General features: G+C 42.2%; 1 protein-coding gene across 1 annotated transcript in view; it reads right to left on the bottom strand.

The window, feature by feature from the left end:
* Positions 1-10,433, bottom strand: part of LOC110495818 (E3 ubiquitin-protein ligase MID1) — a 48,376-nt gene extending 37,943 nt beyond the window's left edge. The window contains exon 1 of the mRNA XM_090208104.1: positions 10,242-10,433. The gene's annotated coding sequence lies outside the window, so the exon portion shown is untranslated. The remainder of the gene's footprint in view (positions 1-10,241) is intronic.
* Positions 10,434-12,069: the final 1,636 nt, after the last annotated feature.

The following is a 12,069-nucleotide window of genomic DNA, read 5'->3' as shown; positions in this document are numbered from 1 at the left end:
TCTTATACGAGTCAAGAAGGTCATTTATAACAAGGTTGAGCCTTGCGTCCTCCAATGTAAAGGATTTGATGTGTTATTTATTTGATTGATACTGTGCTTCTATTCTTTTCTCTGTTCTTCCTGGAAGGACCGCCATCGAATTAGTACGTGGAAGTAATATCATCAACCTACACAATGTCTGTGGAATCATTAGTGCAAAGTCAGAGTGTGCGAAGTAAAAATGCCAGCTCTTTCATCCGGGTGTGGATGATTACTGTGTTTGAAACTGACATCAATTATTAGCACAGGCTGTTATATGGGGTTTCTCTACCTTTCTTTCTAGGATGTGTTTTGGGAGCCTTGGTTTTAACGTGGTGGAATGCTTGGAATGTTCAGGAGATTTCTTTCTCTAAGTGAGCCCATTAAAGGGATAAGCCTGACCAGGGCTGTTACCAGATTATTTAGAGGGCACTGCCGCTATGGATAACACACACACACACTCCCTTCTTATCAACATCTCCCATCTTCCTCCCTGGTCGTAACATCTTTACCACTCACATCTATCTCGACTCCCTCCTGCAATGAACTGGTATGGTCTGACAGGGGAGCTCCTACACATGTTAGTGGTAGTTTAATAAAGCTGAGTGGAAATCTAAAGTTCTCTGTATAGCTTTGTTGACAAAGCACTCACAGAAAAGGGAGGGCACTTTAATAAAAGTACACGTCTGCTTGGGGGGGGGGGGGGCATCACGCTCTAAGGCGTCATGGCCTCCAGGCAAATCCCAAACACATTTCTTCACTTGGTGACCTTTGCCCCTTTAACTGAGTTCAGATGGGCCTTTAAGGAGTTTTTTTTTAAACTCTTTGTGGTGATATATACTGCCAGTGTTTGCATTTGGCTTCTCAACACAGGCACCTAGAAAATATTTTCGATCTAATCACCAAGTTCCACAGGTATGCGTGGCTGCGTGGTTCAACAAGACACCAAGAGAAAGGACATGTCTCAGCTGAAAGGACCAGACATTCTCTTTTAGCTATGCCATGTTGTTCAGGGACTTCCTATGAGTCGGCTCTGGTTGCTAGGCAAAAACTAATAATTGGACACAAACTGAATGAAATGACCGCTCAGGGACGAATGAAGAGGTCAGTAATGACTATAACCAGTGAATACTGCATTCTCCTTTCTGCCAGGGGACACAAGCCAGTGAGATAGTCTACAAGGGCTGAATGGAAATACACAAGATCAATATCTTTTGCATCATGAATTGTGTGTTTTCGTCTTTATGGTTCAGTAGACATCCTGATGCTAAATCAAATCCAGTATTGAACAGTGAAAACAGTTTGCGGCGATGCTGGAAGTGTTGGCAAACACACACACAAAAGCCCCTCGCCCGGCACTGAACTCGTTCTCTGTCACACAGGGTTAATCCAGTTCACACACACGCATGTGCAAAGACACATATGGGTACAAGCAGGCATGCGCACATGCACGCACACACACACACACGCACGCACGCACACACACACACCCACACACACAACACTGGCATGTCACAAAACATCACCATTTTATCACAGCGGGAACGGTATTACAAAGAGGCCTTAAACTGTCAAACGCGTCCACTCCACTCTCGCCCTCAACCCACCCATCACTGACACCAGCTAGGCTCCGGCAAGGAACTAACATATTAAGTGAAATAAGGTTTTGGACCCTGTGATGGTGCGATGTGCTATATTCCTCTACGTTCTCAATCTAGTGGCATAAATACTGTATATGTTTCATGTATTTACTATGACCAACTCGCATGGATTACAGCGGAACTGTGATGTGCCAAACCCATCCCGATAGCCAGCTAATCCTTTTTTTTTGAACCCATATCGTATGTAGGCACTATTTGTCGAGTGCCCATGTAAGCTGTGACGCTTGAAGTTATTAGAGATGAAACGGTTAAAGAGAGAAATGATATCTAATGAACGCATCACTCATATCCAGTGTGGGGGAGTGAGCACTGGGGGTTTGTTCAGCCAATCTGAACGTATACAATATGTAACACGGTTTATAATAATTTAGAACAAACGACTTGACGGAAACAACTCGAAAGAATAAGTCAAAGAGGATGAATATGGATGGGAGAAGACTAAGTTCCCAGGCGGGCTACCACCTGTACCACCTGCCCTTGCTAGCAACGTCACACTGAAAATATCCAGGTGCATAAAAATGCAAGTTTATGAATAAGTCATGAATACGTCCGTCACTCTAACCTCGCCGTTCCCCTAACAGTGGAGCTAGAAGTAGTGCACTGTGTAATGTGACGGCCCGTTAGGGATAGACGTGATTTATCTCTCCTTCAAAAAAGAGAGCAAGAGGTCTATACCCTGGGCTCGCTCAGAACTGGAATATCCCACTTCGCTCTTCGCCAATACGAAAGTTATGCATCATCTTTAGGCATCAAAGACAGAGAGATGGGAGAGAAATGCTTAATGGGGCTAAGAGAGGAAGGCGTAGGAACATTCATCAGAGCCATGCATTTTACATGAGCGGACACGGGCTAGCTATGGCAGAGGAATTAAAAATGGTGATGAGCGGCCATTAGGTCGCGTGATCCATTGATACGCCCTCGAGCCAGGCTATAGTCGTGGATCCTATCAAAATCTCGAATGACTAATTTTCCTTAAATTCTCCATTCACCTTCCAAAAGTTCCAAATAGGGTCCAAACTAAACAAAACGTTCTAAGGATCTCAATGGGAAGTCAAACAATGGGTTTATTTCACCTGAAATAGTTTAAACCATGAACAGTTAAGTCTGAAAGGTCTAATGCAGCCGTTTTTATCTCAATAGCAAATCATTTCTGAGTAACAATTAAGTACTTTACTGTGATATTTCTCATTAAAATGGTCAAAAAGAAACAAAAATAGCTTCTTAGCAAAGAGCAATTTCTCAAGCAAGAATTTAGCTGGGACTGTCTGGGAGTGGAAAACTGAAAACTAGCTGTTTTCTGGCAGAGGTTTCGAACTCCCTTTTATTGATCTATACTCTTGGGGAAAAAAATGTGTTATCTAGAACCTATAAGGGTTTTTCGGCTGCCCCCATAGGATAACCCTTTGAATAACCCAGGTATAACCCTTTCCAAAAGGGTTCTACATGGAACCCAAAAGAGTTCTACTTGGAACCAAAAAGCGTTCTCCGATGGGGACAGAGTGTGTAAACTTCCTCAGAGTGTGTAAACTAATTTACGCCTGGTGATGTCACCAGGCAGGCCAAAACTCAATTCCACCAAAACAGGCTGAATTTTCAGGGGGTCTTTTCAAACAGCCCTTACACTAAAAGGGCATTATCATAATTTTCATAATTTCACAGTATTATTCCAACCTCATAGTGTGGAAATATATATATAAAACGCAGGATAATCATGTTTTCGACTACACTGGGCCTTTAACAGATTCTGACTCAGACTAAAGGCAAACTAAGCGCCTTATCTCTATTCTTTTTACATCGAAAACCTAAATCAATAAACCACTGACGGCATAGCCTTTGTCCAGCAAACGTTGCATTGTAGGCCTCTATCTAGACAGAATGTGATGTTTTGTTCTTAAAACACATTACCGAATTTATCATAGGCCACATGCTGATTTCACATTAATTCCCTTGGCACACCGTGGCTTTGTTGTCTCACAACTTGTTATCCGCTAACGAAGAAAGACGCTTTCTGATTGGTGGCGATGCAATGCAACCTTGACACTTCCTCTCAGCGTGTGCTCATGCATGGGATGGGTATATCAAATGAGTCCAAATGGATTGTGTGGATGGAAAACAACATTGAGGGGTTGCTGCATCGAACTGTGGAGACAACAGAGCGTTTCCATAGTCGATAGTGTGGAACGAGAAGCACAAGTCAGCACAGTGTCACCCTCCCTGGACTAGATGTTTGTAAACACATTACATTCAGTTGCTCTTGTGACGTTTAACCATAAGTGTTATATTTTGTAATACTTTGCATCAAGTTGATCTTCTACCTGTGTACTAATGCTGAAACACTGTGTGCGTTGACATCATGTTAACAATGTTGTTACTAGTGTAATTGCGATGTTACTAAATGTGTATAAGAGCAGCCTAATGTATAGTGTTACCTGAATTTCATAAATATACCCTGTTAACATAACCCGTCCCATATGAATTCTAAATGGATTCCGTTAGGTTAATTGACCATATATGACATTTAACTTTGATTATACTTTGATTATATATATATTATCTTATATAACCAATGTGCCAGGACTGCCCACCAAAGCACTTGCATTTAATAATACTGTCCCCTTGAGCCCGTTTTAGTGGAGATTAGGGGAAATTGACAACAAAATAAAATTTCCCCAGGACCAATAGTGGCCTTTCTGTATTAATGAGCTTAAACACGGCGTAGCTGTGTGTGTACACACCTTGCATCTCAATGTATTGTTATGGTCTCCCTCCATAGACTGGGTCAAATGGGTCCACAAACACAATGGATAATTACAGAGCACAGCAGATTGTCTGCAGCAAAAGGCATGTAGAAGGTTACCTAAGACGATGTTTCAGTGCTCGAGTTCTGGTAGTTTCACCACAGTGACAACATGAAATAGGGAAATACGTTGATTATCTTCTTTCCTTTTAAGTCAACGTGTGTTTTCTAAAGGCTAGGAGACAATCAATACTGTTCTTTCTGTACTCGCTTCTCTCCTCTTTTATCCTGGGCTATCGTCTAGCCTAGCTTGAAAAGAAAATCTACTGCTCTGTTGTGTAAATGCAGTGCCATTGACTGAAAACGTCATCCAATCGAATATCCAGTTAACGCCGACAGCTGTGTACACAGACTCCATCAGCGCCTTTTGTCAATGCAACTAAAATCATGTTGGCACAACGCTTAAAATCAACCAGTTCAAATCAAGTGTGCACTTGAGAAACAATAAACCTACATGATGGCGTTACGTCCTTGTAAATCAACTCAGATACTCAGATTAGGCTAATACGGGTACTTTCTGAGGTCAATGACTTGCCCTGGGTCTAAGTCAAGATATTCAAGCCAAAATATATTTGCAGTTATCAGTTACTGCTCGAAGATCTCTCTCGGGTTGTTTCTGCTCTATATTGACGGTGTCAACCGTGTTATAGTCAACAAACCTCCACAGCAGCTTCCTATCATGTCCCTGTATGCCCAAAGTCTGACATCGCACTAACACCTTCATTAGATAGTGATGTGAAACTGGCCTCAGGGTAAAGTCATTGACCATTTTATTTGTGGCAGGGTCATAGCTGGTTTAATAGACATGACATTGAATCTAAAGACAAGTTTGCACAACACCATCCCAGGGGTAAGCATACTATGACTGTATGTCCTCTGCTACTGTCCTCCAGCATAGAGCTGGAAAAGGGTGGCCACTGAACCTTTCCCAAGCCAACACACTTTAATGAGTAGGTGCGGAATAGAATAGAACTAAATATCCACCCTCCACCACAGTAAATTGGATTCGCTTGGTTTTCTCTAGTCTGTCTTTGCCAAGAGGTACGTTCCAATGTCATGTCTGGTCACACGGAACACAAACCACCCTTCACACAGTCCAGTAACCCCACAGCGTAGAAAAGAAAGACCCTCACAAACAAACCACTTTAGTTCTATTGACAACTCCAGCATTCTTGACTCAAGTGGGAAACTGTGTGATGTGGAAGAGCCAGAGAATGGCTGCCAGACACTAGAAGTCACAGCAGGGGGAAAGGATAGATTTTCAGCAGGAATTTGGGAGACTGGCTGGCCGTGAATAGATCTGAGACACAAGGCCTTGCTTGGAAATGGTGGTGTTTCTACCATGGCAACAAGGGAGTTGGTTTATTAAAATTGGACCACAGTAATTAGCCTAAAGACGGACTGTGCTGATGTGAACTCTCCTTTGCCTTGTTGACCACTGCGAACCATTGTGGTATCTTCCGTTGTAGGCTTTGACTAACAACATATAGCAGTCTATGTAAAGGAATATCTGTATCATTCATATAACTAATAGGTCAGCTTGGGTACAGAGGTTAAATGTCACCATTTTGACATTTTAATGAGACCATGTTGTCATCCTTATAGGACACAACACTGCACTATACTCCTCTGTAAACTGGTCATCTCTGTATACCCGTCGCAAGACCCACTGGTTGATGCTTATCTCTGATCCCTCTTAGGCTTCACTCCCCTCTATCTGAGATATCTACTGCAGCCCTCATCCTCCACATACAACACCCGTTCTGCCAGTCACATTCTGTTAAAGGTCCCCAAAGCACACACATCCCTGGGTCGCACCTCTTTTCAGTTCGCTGCAGGACAGTTTTATCTCTCTTCATTCAAAGACTCAATCATGGACACTCTTACTCACAGTAGTGGCTGCTTTGTGTGATGTGTTGTTGTCTCTACCTTCTTGACCTTTGTGCTGTTGACTGTGCCCAATAATGTTTAAACAATGTTTTGTGCTGCTACCATGTTGTTTTGCTACCGTGTTGTTGTTATGTTGTGTTGCTACCATGCTGTGTCGTCATGGGTTTGCTGCCTTGCTATGTTGTTGTCTCAGGTCTATCGTTATGTAGGGTTGTGTTGTCTCTCTTGTTGTGATATGTGTTTTGTCCTGTATTTACATTGTATTTATTTATTTTAATCCCAGGCCCCCGTCCCCGCAGGAGGCCTTTTGCCTTTTGGTAGGCCGTCATTGTAAATAATAAAATATTCTTAACTGACTTGCCTAGTTAAATAAAGGTTAAATAAAGTAATTAAATACATTTGTACTGAAACTGATCCCACCAAAGTAATATGAATACATTATCCATTGTGTTTTTACTGTTTGGGGGGTGGCCATGACTTTCTGATGGAGTTTATTTGACAAGTATTCAAAGACAAAGACTTGGTATAACAGCATCACTTTCTCTGTGTTTCTATGTCAACAGTCTCAGCAGTGTGACCAACCACAGCTCTGTTCCAGGCCTCAGGTCCAGAACTGTCACTCCCTGACTTTGTCACGACTGCCTCAACTCTGCGTGTCAACTAGAATCAGGGATTTTCTGAAAGCGAGGGGCAAACTGAAGTTATTCAAATCTATAAATACAAATGTAGAATTTTAATTTGAGTCAATTTGCTACAGTAGGAAATTACTCCTACAGCAACAGGAAATGTGAATTATCATGTCGATTATAATTTATGGACGTTTTTGTAGGGGTTGATACATTTGTCATTAGGGCAAATCAAGTTTGACATTTTAAAGTGGAAATTGGGAACTTTAGAGGCCTTTTTTTTTACCTTGAATACACTACAAGTGTAGGAAAATTGCAGGAAAACTCTCAGCAACAAAACAGTAATCAAATGAAGATCCTACTTCTACAGTATATGTCTGAGCTCAAGCAGTCCCATTTCACAGTTTCTCTCAGAGGACAAACCTTAGCTCGAGGTCAACTGAGAAGTCTGACTAAGAAAGTACATCTTTTCACAAGTAAACAGAGTTCCGGACAGCTATCCTACCTTTCATCGGTTTCCCAAGAGCATATTACCTTCCTGACCTCGAAGTGTTAAGAAATATTTCAGAATGTATCTTATCACTCCCTTGGGACTTGCTGATGGTGTTATATGTTTAGATGAGGGGGTGGAAGGAGGAACCAGGCCCCTGCACCAATACACTTATCTTGTCATCCAATATTTATGTTAGGACACAATCTGCCATGCTATAACAATGGACCCAGGGCAGAACCGTGTGAAAAGTAGAGAGCAGCCACACAGAAAAACAACCAACAATGAATATTAAAACTTAGGTCGCAGCCACCAATTCGGACTCTGTTTATTTGATGTGCACTCTGTAAACATACTGTACCAAGCATGTGTATTATTGATGTTTAGAAACTGGGTGGTTCGAGCCCTGGGTGGTTCGAACTGGGTGGTTCGAGCCCTGAATGCTGATTGGCTGACAGCCGTGGTATATCAGACCATATACCACAGGCAATAAGGCACCTCAGGGGTTTCAGGTATATGGCCAGTATACGACGGCTAAGGGCTGTATCCAGGCACTCCACGTTGCATCGCACATAAGAACAGCTATTAGCTGTGGTTTATTGGCCATATACCACACCCTCTCGGGCCTTATTGCTTAAATGTATGTACACTATGTGGATTATTCATCAGTCGTCCTGACTGAAACTCACTTCAAATGTCCTTGAGTTGCACTGAATAGAAACACCCCTATAAAAGCATCCTACGTGACAACCAAGTGGAAAAGGGTCACGGGGACATTTATGATTCATTTGTAGTTCTATGTGGAATTTACAATTAGGCCTTGATGAATACAGTATCCTGTGGGTTTCAACGTGCTTCAGCCCTAAAGGAAAAATCCACCCAAAACCACTCATTCCTATAATTTATAGTGTTAAATAACACTAACACATTTTGTCTTTATAATACAGTTGGTGGTAATGTAAAAATTGTGGAAATTTGTTGCAGCTCAAGTTGACTACAAAACCCACAATACAATACTCTATCTATGTGCTGGCCTGCAAACATAGCTGCACACAATAATAACAAAATCAATATCAACACGTGAGTAGCTAGTTAGCTTTAAAATCGCCTAAACAAACTGGAGTCAATTTAGGAGTCTACAATCTCACCATGTTCAATCTGCAGCTCGATGTGCCTCGCAGAGTGGAGTCTGACATTCACAACGGAACCATGCAAGGCACCCTGGACTGAAGAGGCAGACAAATAGGAGAAATTAGGTGGACCTCCTGTTCAATTACACATTTCTCAAGGTAGGAATATCGCAAAAATATGACCAATGGCTCATTCTAGAGAAGGCAACCTCCCAAGTTATTACATCTGCAAATATTGAAATCTGACATGTATGATAGATGTTTTCACAATCTAAAAGTCTTATTCCTATTAACTTGAGTGTAGTGAGAGCAGCTTTATCGCAGCGCTACATCTTACCGGCAGGATTTTTTCCTGCTTGAACAGTAATAGCTTAGATATACATGAAAACATGAAATGACCCCGGGAATTGATAGGTCATTGCTTAGAGATGCACAAAAACAATATAACACTCAAAATGGGTAAATCATTCATCTATAATTGACCAAAAAAGACAGTAAATAGGGTCAGAATTGTGTTCCTTTGTTGCTGTGTAGCGTATGGGTTAAGAGCTTTAGGCCAGTAACCAAAAGATTGCCGGTTCGAGTCCCCAAGCTGAATAGGTGAACAATCTGTTGATGTGCCCTTGAGCAAGGAACTTAACCCTAATTGCTCCTGTAAGTTGCTCTTGATAAGATTGTCTGCTAAATGACTTAAATGTAATGCAAATGTTAACTACCAACATCCAAAAATGTAAGACTAAATTTATCCCAGGTCAGTTGCAGGTGTTCAGAAAAAGCCTGACAACATAGTCCTGCAGATGAGTGCAAAATGAAAACCATTTTTCCTTGAGTGCAGTTGAAGGCACTGCCCTCTAATGTACCCTGTACATTATTGTATTAGATTGTTATACAATTCAGCAGTGAGCATGTCATTCAAGTGATATTTACGCAAACCCTGATTCTGGCAAACCTCCAAAGACAAATCCCTTGAAAAAAGGCACAAAATATGATTGCTCCAAGGGTATTTGCCCTTTTCAGAGTCCTTCTGGCAGCTGCCTGTGAGAATACAAAATAGGCCAAAGCCTTATTCCAAAGACTTGGGACATTATATTGGACATCAGTCAGTCAAGACTGGAATTATGGTTCCAAGAAGAATTCATCTGAAAAAATGGATCTTTGTTTCAACATGGAAAGCAACTGCTTCCTGTTTCAGCCACCGTATAATGTTCTCAATAACTGTACTGCAAAATTAATCAGCAATGTAATAGGTTTATGTATTATTGAATCTATGGCATTTGTGGTCTCCAATATATACAGTCCAATCAGTCATTTCAAAGTTGTTTTTGGACATACATTTGCATATAGTTACCTCAAAGGGTTTGTACTTTTAATTACTTTGACTTACTGAATCTGAATCCATTTGAAGTAAATCTGCTGGAAGTCTATCCCAGTCCAAGTCAGACCCGAAGAGTGGAAGCCACAGACAGAATAACAACAATGTACACGTGCAGACAACGTACACGTGCACCCATGCCCAAGCACATGGAGCCCCCGAAACACACCTCCCCATGTGTGACCAAGCTTAGTGCCTCAGCATCTTCCACTAACATACAGCCCACAAGGATGGCCCTGAACAAATGAAGTACTTACATTCAAGACTCTTTCGTAATCCTCCAACCGAGAACAGACAAGCATAGGATGACCAACCTGGGAAAACAGTGAAGCACGGCACGATATATAGAGAGAGAGAAAGAGAGAGAGAGAGAGCGAGAGAGAGAGAGAGAGAGAGAGAGAGAGAGATGGAGCCACGTATCCAACGGGCACTCAAAACACAACATGAGTAATCAAGCCTCCACAGTGAGTCTTTCCCTCTGTTGTTCTCCCCCTCCTCTCCTTGTCCTTCCCCCTTTCCCTTGACTCATACTTGTCGAGATGCTCAGGAGAGCGTGAAGCAGGCTGGAGAGACCAGTGCTTTGAGTGCTTTATCATGTGGTTTGGACCTCTCATTCCCATTATGCGGAACGTTGAGCTGCCTGCTCCCACCCCCCCCCCACCCCCCCACCCCACCACCTTCCCTCTTCCCACTGTCCCATTCGTTGACTTCAGAATGGGACACAAAAGAGCGGGAAACCTCAGGGGGGAGATGCTACTGATTGTGTTGACACTTAGCAGACTTGGCACCAACGGTTTGTCCCACTATCGCTATCACTCTTTCTCATAGACATGGAGGAGACAGTGCATCCAGCTCTTTCCTACATGGGCTTGATCCCTTTTAAATCCCTTGTTAACTCTGAACATTTATCATGTGCTTCTTATAAACCTACTTATACAACTACTCTTAACTGTGAAATGTTCTAATGAACAGGTAAACCTTCTTAAAATATATGTTTTTGTAAAGTGTAAACTTGACTATACCTGACTATGAAGTGTAAACTCCCTCAATGCAGGTGTAAACTCCCTGTATCATGGGGTATTCCAGACAGTCCTTGAAGGCAGAGGGATCAGCTGGGGTTTTCTTTCCATACAAACACACAGCAGTCTCCCTTGTTGTTCCCGATGATAATCAAGCTCTCTGTAGCGTCGCCCATTGACTTGGAAAACATGCTATTGGCTCTGGGTATATTTTTTTGCAACAGATTGCAGGATTTTTGAATTACAAGTATGAGGCGCGCTCTGCCCCAACATGCCTGCAGTTTGGTTGACAATGGGGGTTCAATATTATCCACCAGAGCTTCAAATTAATGTCCTGTAGTTCTGGAGCGAGATCCAAAACGACCGCTTTAGACATCTGGGGAAAGCAATAATATTTTGTACCCCCTGATGACACAGGCTGGGGATTTGAATTACCCATAGCGGTGCCAGCAGTGCAAACCTCTTACAAGATCAGGAGCATAGGCAAGCTGCAACTAGACAGCCCAATTTCCCTAAAGGCTAGGCAGGACGTGAAACTGATTTTGCTAGTATCCCTCCACCCACACGTGCAGACACGAGAGATAATCCAACAATGTGTTCAGTTAGATTGCAATTGGTTTAATCTTATCCCAACAAAGCTAACAGAATAGGCCCACCCAACGTAAAACGGTTGTTTTCATAATAGGTTTTAGACAGTAGGGATGTGTCACGCCCTGACCATAGTTTACTTTGTATTTTCTATGTTTTGATTGGTCAGGGTGTGATCTGAGTGGGCATTCTATGTTTCATGTCTTGTTTGTCTATTTCTATGTTCAGCCTGATATGGTTCTCAGTCAGAGGCAGGTGTTCGTCATTGTCTCTGATTGGGAACCATATTTAGGTAGCCTGGGTTTCACTGTGTGGTGGTGGGTGATTGTTCCTGTCTATGTGTTTTTCACCAGATAGGCTGTTTTAGGTTTTCGTTACGTTCATCACGTTCTTTATTTTGTAGTGTTTGCATTGATTCGTGTTTTACGTTTGTTCATTAAAACATGGATCGCAATCTACACGCTGCATTTTGGTCCGA

The sequence above is a fragment of the Oncorhynchus mykiss genome, chromosome 18 (genome assembly GCF_057628025.1).
Source record: "Oncorhynchus mykiss isolate SJ-2025 chromosome 18, ASM5762802v1, whole genome shotgun sequence".
NCBI classification, from domain to species: domain Eukaryota; kingdom Metazoa; phylum Chordata; class Actinopteri; order Salmoniformes; family Salmonidae; genus Oncorhynchus; species Oncorhynchus mykiss.
This window is presented reverse-complemented; position numbering and strand designations above follow the sequence as displayed.